The sequence below is a fragment of the Petaurus breviceps genome, unplaced genomic scaffold (genome assembly GCF_028583685.1).
Source record: "Petaurus breviceps papuanus isolate PSGF00001 unplaced genomic scaffold, PetGlider_PUasm1.0 98, whole genome shotgun sequence".
Taxonomy (NCBI): Eukaryota; Metazoa; Chordata; class Mammalia; order Diprotodontia; family Petauridae; genus Petaurus; species Petaurus breviceps.
This window is the reverse complement of record NW_027187460.1, coordinates 58,231,184-58,242,098: the sequence shown is the minus strand read 5'-3', so window position 1 is coordinate 58,242,098 and position 10,915 is coordinate 58,231,184. Positions and strand designations below refer to the sequence as shown.

Below are 10,915 nucleotides of genomic sequence, written 5' to 3'. Positions count from 1 at the left end.
TTTTTTTTTTTTTTGTTTTGTTTTGTTTTTGTTTTTTTTTTTTTATTATCTAAAGATAAAAAATAATATATTTTTTTTTTTTTTTTTTTTTTTTTTTTGGTGTGTTTGTTTGGTTTTGGTGGGGGGGGGGGGGGGGGGGGGGGGGGGGGTGCTGCGCTATCTCAGAAGAATGTGGCTTCTTATGCTCCAAGGAATCCATAGGTCTTACTAAGTGAGAGCTCATCCAGTCATGGCCAGATAATGAAGAGAAGATTCATAGAGATTGACAACTTCTTTCTGAGCAATATGAAGGTGGCTTTCTGTCAATCTAATAATAGCAAGGGCTGCCATCTTTCTAGGGGATAGAGCTAGGATGCTGTACTGACTTTCATCAAATAGTTTTAGAGCTGATAGGTACCTTTGAAGTCATCATGTCAAACTGCCTCCTTTTAAGGATGAGAAAACTAAGGCCCAGAGAAATTATGAGCATTCATGAAGGTCATGCAGGTCACATAAGAAGCATTGCCAGGATTTAAACCCAGATCATTTGATTCTGAATCTAACACTCTACTATATGAAAGCTTAGATGTCAAGGTTTCAAGCCTGAATGCCATCTAGAGAATTGGAGAGTTGGGGGAGGGGGGTTAGAAAGAACTTTCCTAACAACTTTTATGAGGTGGGTAGTGGAAGTGCTATTTTATAACTGAGGAAGGTAACATTCATATTTATAAATAACTTAAGGTCACATAGCTAGTAAGAAGTGAAGCTGGGACTTTTACCAAAGTCAGTGAACTGCAGGTTCAATGTCTTTTTCCTTACACCACACAAGTAGTTTGGAGCAAGAAGTCCAGAGTATGGAACATCTGGAATGGATATGTCTTTTTGAGGTTATAGAAGTGTAATTCTAAAGACAGAATGTCAAGAGAATATTTCAACATTAAATTGAAATCCCATTCCTAAATGCCTGGGAGATGGAATTATCTTTCCCACTGTTGGAGAAATTGCAAAAGAAGGGATTGAGGAATTGGGTGAATAAGTGTTCTTTGCCAAGAAATCCAAGTGAAGGAATCAGAGAGGAAAAATGACACTAGCTGCAAAGAAATGGGTGACAATGGAAAGGTAGATCTGAGAGTTATTTTTTAAAATGAATTGAACATGATGAAAGCTAATTCAGACCTCCAGCAGATGCAAGATTTGTTACTAAAGTGACAGTTATGAAGTGAAAATATGGAAAGTACATTTGATTATTTTTGTCTTGAATGTATAAGAGAAAAAGATGGACTGGTCATTTGATTCAGAGGTAAAGTATATGAATAAAGAGTGGGTTTGTGTCAGTGGAGGCTAGAAAAGAAAAAAATAGAAGAGAAGCTGCCTTCAAGTATTTGAAGTCTTGATTAAAACAAAGTCTTGATAAAACAAGTCTAATCACTCTTCTATGGGATAACTCTCGATTAGAGGCTACAGAGAGGCAAAAAGAAACAACTTTCTCCCAGTTAGAGCTATCCAAAAGTGGAAGGGGCTACCTTGGGATTTAGTGCCCCCCTCTTCGAATATCTTTGAGCTAAGTTAGATGGACACTTGTGACGGTATCAGGGAATCCCTCAACAACTGTACCCACCAGTTCTCTTGATGAAATTGCAAGATGTAAGGAGCGAGTGACAGAGACAATGATATATAAGGATATATATCTCTCAGATTTTGAGTGACTACATTTGCAGGATGTAGAGGCATGCTTCTTTGGACTTTGGCCCATTTGAACATGACAGGGCCAGCAAATTCAACTGAGAGTTGGCAGAAAGGAGGGGGATCATCTGGATGAGTTTTAGGAATCATACTACTGGGTCAGCTGATACAATGAGCTCTGAGGAAAGAATTCACTCTTCAACTTTTCCTTTGTACTTCTGCCAGAATGTTGGCGAAGCTTGGGGAGCAGGGGAGGGGGAAGAAAGATTTTTCTTTCCTACCCTTACATTCAACAGTGCTGTCTTGTGGCAGGAATACATGGTTATAGAAGAGGATGCACCAAGCAGGGGGCAGGTCTGGGAAGATTAGCTGTAGAGTGGAATCAAGCAAGTCTTTGAGAGGAGTCAGAAGTCTAGTGCCTAGAGCTGGGGTCCTGCTGGCCCTAGATTTTAAGCCCTGGTTCTTTCTGAAACTGTATCTCAGTACCCCAGGCCAGAATATGAACTGAGAGCTGAGCCTGGAGGCAATGGTGACTACAGCCAAGCACTAAGGCAGCGTCTAGAGAAGACTGAAAGACTAAGGTTGGTGGGAGCAATATAAGGATACTACCAGCCCTGAAACACTGCAGCATCCAAGATATCACTTTCCCTTATGTGTCTTGGCTACATTTCCCATATGTATGCTTCTTCACTTGCAAGCTGAATGGGCATCCATTCTTCCCATCTACATTGCGTCTGTTTATTAGAGACTTTTTCAGGCATGAGTTGGACTAGATTCTATCTGATTTCCCTTCCAACTCTGAATTTTTTTGATGTTGTGATTCTATCAGGTCTAATAACCACTACTCACTCCTAGTGAATCCTGTGGACTCAAATAATACCCCTGGAAAGTAGTGTTAAGAATTTTGAAGCCCTGAGGAAAAGAACACTGCTCATATTCTTACCATGATGCTGATTAAAGGCATGAGACTCAGAAGAGAAAGGCAGGTTTGGGAAATGAATAGCTAGCTATGAACATAGTCTGAGGATGGCACTTGGTTTCTAAGATGAAAGCTAAAATCATAGGAATGATGAACCCTTGGCTAGGGATGCAGTCTACGTAAGAAGGGCTTGTAATAACATAATTGCCTACAGTCTTTCAAATTGGATTAATAAGACTTCAAAAAGTTAGGAGAAGGGGAAAGAAGCAACTTGTACATAGTAGGTACTTAATAAAAGCTTCTTGAATTAAGGGAGAAAACTGCCCAAAAGATCTTTCAAGTCTTGTCCCATAAAGAGTAACAGGTACGATATAGCAAGAAAAAAAGCATTTCTACTGTAGTAAAATGTGGAGGGAAGGAGAGAGGGAAAGACAGAGGGTGGGGGGGGGAATGAACATGTACAGGCAAGGATAGATCTTTGAAAAGTACTTATAGTTAAGGGTGATACATGGATGAAAAGCCAGCTAAGATTGAATTGATCAGAGAGAAAAACAGGAGGAGAATGAGGAAAAAGGAGTGTCACTACAAACCAGATTGGAGAAAATATCCAGAAGAGAAAGTAGTCATCAGTGTCAAATGCAATAAAATCATTTGGGGGCAGCTTCTTTGTCTCTGGGTTTTATTTGTAGCAAAAAATGTCAAGATATAATTTAATTCCCCAATAGTGTGTTGATCCATTGGTAATTGGACAAGAATTCCACATTTAGAGTGCCAATAGTCAAATTATATAGTTTATTGGGTCTAAAAACTGTATCATCATCTGCCCTCTTTTCTACCACTCTGCCACCATCACTGTGGAAGTGGTAGGGAGCTACAAAGGGTTGGGAGACATTTTTGTGTCTGGTGAGTAGCTATGGGAAAAAAGATTCATCATCAAGTACCCAGGCTACTGGTGAAGAACCCTCCACATTTAGCTAGACTAGTCCTCAAAAATTAAGCTCAATTTATTGCTGGGACCATACTCAAAGCCTTTCCAGCATATTAGATCCAATCATTGTCAACACTTTTGGCATTGCCTTTGACAAGCCAGGATCACTGCAATGCTATTATGACATCGAAGTAGGATTCTGTGGAGGATGTTTAGACGTACTCCATTAAAACTAGAAATATAAAACTCTAATAATAACAGTTCATATTGAATATGATCAGTACAGAGAAATAGCAAAAGACTTACATTAACTGATGCAAAATGAAGTAAACAGAGCCAAGAATGCAATATACACAATGCCTACAAAAATGTAAATGGAAAGAACAATCGCAAAATAATTGAAAATGCACATTGCAAAATTACAAAGAATATAAAGGATGTCCCCAAAGAAAAAATGTGATAAGATACCTCCCCCTTCTTAACTCCTTTACAGAGGTAGAGAGTCCCCATGTGTGAAACGTTGCATATAATGTCAGATTGTTTTAGTGTCTTGATAACTTCTACTGAATTTTTTTCTCTTTTCCTTACTTTTATTTTTCAAAAAGTTATTTGTATGAGGGATGACTGTCTGAGAGGGGAGGAATAAAGGAAGAAATTTTTGATGATGTCAAAACAAAAGATAGCTATTTTTAAAAATTTAGGGCAGAGGAACGGCTAGGTGGTGCAGTGAATAGAGCACTGGCCCTGGAGTCAGGAGGACCTGAGTTCAAATCCGACCTCAGACACTTAACACACACACACACAAACTAGCCTGTGACCTTGGGCAAGTCACTTAACCCCAATTGCCCTCCAAAAAGCAAAAAAAAAATGTAGGGCAGCCAAGTAGTACAGTAAAGAGAGTGTTGGACTTGGAGTCCTAAAGACTTGGGTTCAAATTCTGCCTCAAACACTAACTCTATGACTATGGGCAGTTGCTACCACTCTAAGCCCCAGTTTCCTCACCTGTAAAATTAGAATAGTAAGAAGACCTTATTCATAGGATTGTTGTGAAAATCAAATAAATAACACTTTAAAGTACAATGTAAGTGCTAACTATCTTTTAAGAGAAAAAGAAAAAATCATTTACATTTTGAGGAAAGTGTCTTGTAGTCCTTAAAGTACAATAAGGTCACAGTGTAGATGGTATGAATATTATTATTCCCATTTTATAGATGAAGGAATATAGATTCCAAGAGAGATTTAGTGACTTGTCTATGGTCATACAGATAAGTTAGGAAAATGAACCAAAGGAAGAAAAAATAAAAGTAAATGAAACAGATTTTTCTAAAGTTAGGTGGGAGGGTGGGGGGACAGCTAAGTGGTACAGTGAATAAAGCACCGACCCTGGAGTCAGGAGGACCTGAGTTCAAATATGACCTCAGACACTTGACACACCTACTAGTTGTGTGACCTCGGGCAAGTCACTTAACCCCAATTGCCTTGCCTTCCCCCCTCCAAAAAAAAAAAATTAGGAGGAATAAAATGCCTTCAATGTAGTCAGTCTTATCAAGTAAAGTAACATTTCTCTGAAGAAAGACATCAAGTTTCCTGGTGGTTCCTTTCAATTGCTATTCCATCATTCAGTTTTCTTTGGTGGGAGAAAAAAAATATATAGATATAGATATATGCATATGTATATGTGTGTATATATCTATGTGTATGTGTGTATGCATATATATTGTGTATATATTTATATATATAATACATAAAATGATGTTTTAGTACAGCCAGCAAGCTAAGAATGTTTTTTCATTTTAAAATGCAATAAAACTATTTAAAATACCTACATATTTATAAACACATACATATATGGTAGAAAAATATATATTGTATGTATATACATTATTTATACACATATATGTATGTAGAGACAGATTCTAGTCACTTTTTCACTAGAAGGAATTAGAGGGAGGATTAATCAACATTTATTAAGCACCTACTACATGCCAGACATTGTGCTAACTGGTTTATAAATATCTCATTTGATCCATGCAACAAGCTTGCTAGTAAGTGCTGTTCTCCCCGTTTTGCAGTTGAGGGAGGCAGACAGAGATTAAATGACTTGCCCAAGGGCTGCACAACTTCAGCGTCTGGGGCTGCTCTAGCCACTGTACCATCCTACTGCCTAACTCTATGCCTAACTATAACTCTGCCTAACTAAATGAAGATTTACTTCATTCTCAATGGCCACTCTACTGATTCCATCAACAATTTAACAAAAGAGAACTCTCTTCAGAGGGTGCAAACAAAATTAATCATTATCAAAAAGTTTTAGTTATTTAAATTTACATTTGCAAATTTCATTTATTGTTGAAGTTTTAGCCATTAGAAAATTATCTCAGTGACATAAATATCATGAGCTACATAGAGAAAGAATGCTTTCATATGTTTCTGTCCTGTGGTCAGACTGTGGATTAGTAAGAATTTTAATTAAAAAAAAATAACTACTAGTACCACATTTCTTGGAATTGTGCTGACCAGCACTGCCTCTGAAAGACTGGTCTCCAGTTCCTGCACAGTGCCTTCAGTCTGATACAGCAGATACTGGGGGAATTTTGAATGTTTCCTTTAAGAAAGAAGCAACCATGAAAGTAGATCAAAGCCCACCCTAAAATGAGGAGGATCGTTCGCTTTGGAGTCTCTGTACAGAGCGGTCAAGCCATACTCATCCATTCCATTGTTAGTTTACTAGTTAGGATGCATACTAAAGGGAGAGAAACAGCTACAACCTGAAAAAATAGGACTTTTCAACAAAATTGCAAAAGAAGACAGAACAGTCTCTGCTAGAAGAGGTAAGAACACTTACAAAACATGAAAACCTAACTATGGCTGAATAGCTTTTCACAATACCTGGCAGATACTTAACTGACTGATTTTCTTACTGAACTGAACTGTAAGCATGGTGCTCAGATGAATGGAGTGACTGCTTTTCAGGACAAGGAGGGACAGGCAGCTTCTAGGAGGTCCACACCACTGAAGCGGGGGAAAGTCCCATTTCATCTAGTCTATTTTGCCTTGCTGGTTCATTCTTCTGGAATTTCTTCTCTCCTTTCTGTATGGAGTCCTCATTGCATCATAGATCACATCTTCAGTCTTGCGAAATGGGAACTTTACCACTACAAAAAACTTTGCTTCTATAATCTTATTCGATTCTCCCCAAAACATATGTCATAGCTAGTACCCCATTTCACAAATGATGGAAATTAAATTAGAACACTTAAGTCAATTGGGAAGAAAAAGGATATGAACATTTAAATCATTTGGATAGAATAAAGATGTCTCACACACTTACCAGCAGTGTGATACCTGAAAAGGCACAACCTGGATCTCAGTTTCCTCCTTTGTAAAATAGGGGTAATCACATCTATAGCACTTAGCTTTGTAGGGTTGATGTTACCATTATATGAAAAACACTTTGCAAATCTTAAAATGAAGGCAGTTAATATAATTTGCAGTGTTTTAAAACAGGGGTCAGCAATCTATGGCTGAAGACTGTTTCAGTATGGCCAGCAAGCTAAGTTTATGTTTTTTAATGTAATAAAACTATTTAAATAGAATTATTAAATTATGTGCAATTTAATCTACTTATTGCATCATATTGCTGTATACAGAAATTGAATACAATTATATACAGTTGTTAAATTCAATAAGACTTTCTTTTATAAAGTAAAAACTGTTTTTAGCTTGCTGGTTGTAAAGAAATAGGTGGATATAGCCTATATAGGCTGAAGTTTGATGACTCCTATTCTTGAGGGTACATACGTTGATATCAACTATTGAAGTATTAATGGTCATGAGATCATTCCCAAAGTCACATAGATAGCAGACCTATAGAATGGAATTCAAAGCCAGATACTCTGACTCAAAATCCAGGGCTGTTTCCTTTATGTCAGGTAGTGTTTTTATTAGATGGATGGGTACATAAATGGATGGGTGAATGAATGAATACATGCTCTTTCCATTAATTAGACACTGTCACTACTATGCCATTATTATATAAGAAAGGTGATTATTAGTTTTTCTAAACTGATAACCTAATTTGATGTCATATGAGTAAATGAGATTAATCTTTTTAAGCTGTCATTTTTCAAAAAAACTCATATTAATATCTTTACTTTTTACATCACCTTCATTTCCCAATTTATCCTTCCCTTCTCCCCAACTGAGAGATAAACCTTATAACAACTTTTAAACAAAAAAAAAATTTTTTTTAAAGCAATTGGGGTTAAGTAACTTGCTCAAGGTTACACGGCCAGTTATTTCTGGGTGTGGTGCCAAGTATCTGAACCCAGATTTGATCCCCAGGTCATCCCGACACTGGAGCCGGTGCTCTTACTTGCTGAGCCACCTGGCCACCCCTAAAAATATGGAACGCTTCACGAATTTGCGTGTCATCCTTGCATAGGGGCCATGCTAATCTTCTCTGTCTTGTTCCAATTTTAGTATATGTGCTGCCGAAGCGAGCACAAAAAAAATTTTTTTTAATGGGAATAGGGGGAAGCAGCTTAGCAAAACTAGTCAATGCATCAACCAAGTTCAGGTCTAACAATATATTCAGTACACCATCCTCATGTTTCCCCACTTCCGCAAAGACGGAGGGAGGTGCACTCTTATATCTCTTTGTGGGGGGGGGGAATAAATGTAGTCAAATATGTATATAAACTACTTTTCAAACCTTAAAGTGCTATGTAAATGTTAGTTATCATTACTATTATTTCATAGCATTTGTTTTTGATTTTCTGTGTATGTCTTTTCCATTTCCATTGCTATGGTCATATTGAATATTTTTCTGGCTCTGCCTACTTCACTTTTTATCTTTTGAGTCCTCCAACTGCTTCTGTGTATTCTTTCTCAGTCATAATTTCTTACAGCACAAAGTCCATTTTATTCATATATCACAATTTGTCCCCAATTGATGGACTTATAATTTGTTTCCAGTTCTTTACTACTACAAAAAGTGCTTCTCTAAAGGACTGTGTAAGTTATATGGGGACTTTCTATCTTTGACTTTCTTGGTATATATAGTTGCCTAGCAAGAGACTCTTTCAATCAAAGAATATGGATATTTCATAGAATAATTTCAAATTACCTTTCAGAATTGTTGTCCTAACTCACAGTAATTGTTGATCTTTAATTTTCAAAGAGACATTGCAGGGTTTTGTCTTGTTTTGTAAGTGAATTGTGTTTAACAGAGGCAGAGCTGAACAAAGCTGTCAGCCTCACTGTCTCTTCCAGAGTCAGCTAAGTCTAGTGGCAAGACAGAAGTCTGAATTCAGTGGCCCAGTATGCAGTGAATGGCCTTGGCATCTTAGATGTCTGACCAAGCTCTAAACTCCACATCACCTGCTTTGGCCACCCATTCTGCTAGAATAGACATCCCTCTAATTCGCAGAAGGGTTTGAGGCCTGTTGTTTACCCTCAACATGGTGTAGCAGCAAGCACCCCAAGCATCCTCAGGGTTTGCTGCCAACACTGGTTCTTGGATCTGCTTTGGTAAAGGAAAGCAACTCAAAATGGGTTAACAAGCTTAGTTTAATCAGTCAGACATATATCATTTACCTAGTTCAGGGGAAAAAGGTCAGCACCCAGAACTTCAAAGTATACAGACAGAATCATCAAGACAGAAACAGATCAAGTAGACAGATTTCCAAACTGTCCAACCATTACATCCATACCAAATCAACATCTGGGTTTCAAAGCCGGGGGGCTCTGGACAACGGCTTTTCAGAGTTTCATCTGATCAAATCACAGAACATTTCTCAAAGTGAGCCCCAAAACAAAGCTACACATCAGGGCTTATATAGCCTTCTCCTGGCTGAGAGAATGTAACAACCTTTTGGACCCACTGGCCAATCAAAAAGTATCTACTGAAAAACAAGCCTCCCACCCCAGGCTCCAGGTGCACTTTAGCCTAGGGGCAGGGAAGAAACTCTGAAAAGCCATTGTTTTGGATTTGATTTCGTTGATTTGGAGCAAGCTTTAACATGAGTGTTTCAAGTCTACCTTCCAGCTCAAAAATCTCAAGAATTCCAAGTCAGGGGCAGCTAGATGGTGCAATGGATGGAGCAGGAAGACCTGAGTTCAAATCTAGCACTTGACACTTAACTATATGACCCTGGACAAGTCACTTAACCCTGATTGCCTTTTAAAAAAAAAGGAGAAAATCCTAAATCACTCTCTAATAGAGAGCAGAATGGTTATGCCTCTGAACTACACATCCAAGTGCCAATTATCAAGCCCCTATTGCATAGATAATTTGGATTACATGAAATTGAAGATCTTTTATATAAATGAAATCAACATAACTGTGACAATGGTAAGACCAAAGATTTAAAACTGTGAGGGACCTCATAGGTCATCAAAAACAACTCCCTCATTTTACAGGGAAGGAGACTGAGTTCTAGATAAGTTAAATTACTTCCTCAGATAAGTGCCAAGACAGGATAGAAGTTCAGATTTTTCTGATTCCCACTCCGGTGCTTTTCCCACACTATACAGCCTCTCAGTAGCAAAAAGGATCAGTAGTCGATTGGGGTTTTTTAAATTCTTTGCATCAGATATCACTGATAAAGGTCTAGAATCCAAAATATATAGGGAACTAAGGCAAATATACAAGACCAAGAATCATTCCCAAATGGGTAAGTGTTTGATGTACAATGAGATGTACAAACAGTTGTCAAAAGAAGGATTATAGCCATCAACACACATGTTAAAGCTTGCTCCAAATCACCAAGAATAAGGGTAATGTACTTTAAAACCATTATGAGGTAACTTGGCAAAGAAAATATGAAGTAATCAATATTGTAGAGGTTGTGGGGAGAAGCCTTTAAATTATAATGGCTAGTGCAAAAAATAACTCAGAAAACTGAAACCCCAAAGTGAAGAGATAGTAAGAGAGCACCTTGCTGATCTATGAAACTTGAAGTTTAACTCAACCCAACAACTGTTTAATAAGGCACTAGGCTAGATAGTAGGGGTAAAAAGGCAAAAATGAAAACAGACTCTCCTATAAGAGGGCTTGGTGAATGGATGCAGTGCCACCAGCCCTCGCTCACCCAAGTATTCCAGCAAAATAGAGCAGCAGGCCAAATCATGATCAAGAAATCCAGAAGAAGGGCAGTGAAGGATTTCATCCAGCTCATGTCTGAACATAGCCAGAAGCCTGCATGTAGTTTCCTAGCACAAGAGCCAGGGTGAGCACAGTACTAGGAAGCCTGCCAGCATGGATCAAAAAATAAGAGCCAGCATTTATAGAAGACTTTGAGATTTACAAAGCATTTTACTTTATTATTTCATTTTTATCCCCAAAACAACCCAAGGAGATAGTTCCTTTTACAAACAATGAAACTGAGGCATATTCAGGTCTT

At 37.9% G+C, this 10,915-nt stretch overlaps 1 non-coding gene across 1 annotated transcript; it reads right to left on the bottom strand.

Annotated features, from left to right (window-relative positions):
• Positions 1-7,908: 7,908 nt before the first annotated feature.
• Positions 7,909-8,015, bottom strand: LOC138156143 (U6 spliceosomal RNA). The gene has a single exon (XR_011167082.1). It is a non-coding gene; the product is annotated as a U6 spliceosomal RNA (small nuclear RNA).
• Between the last annotated feature and the right edge of the window lie 2,900 nt (positions 8,016-10,915).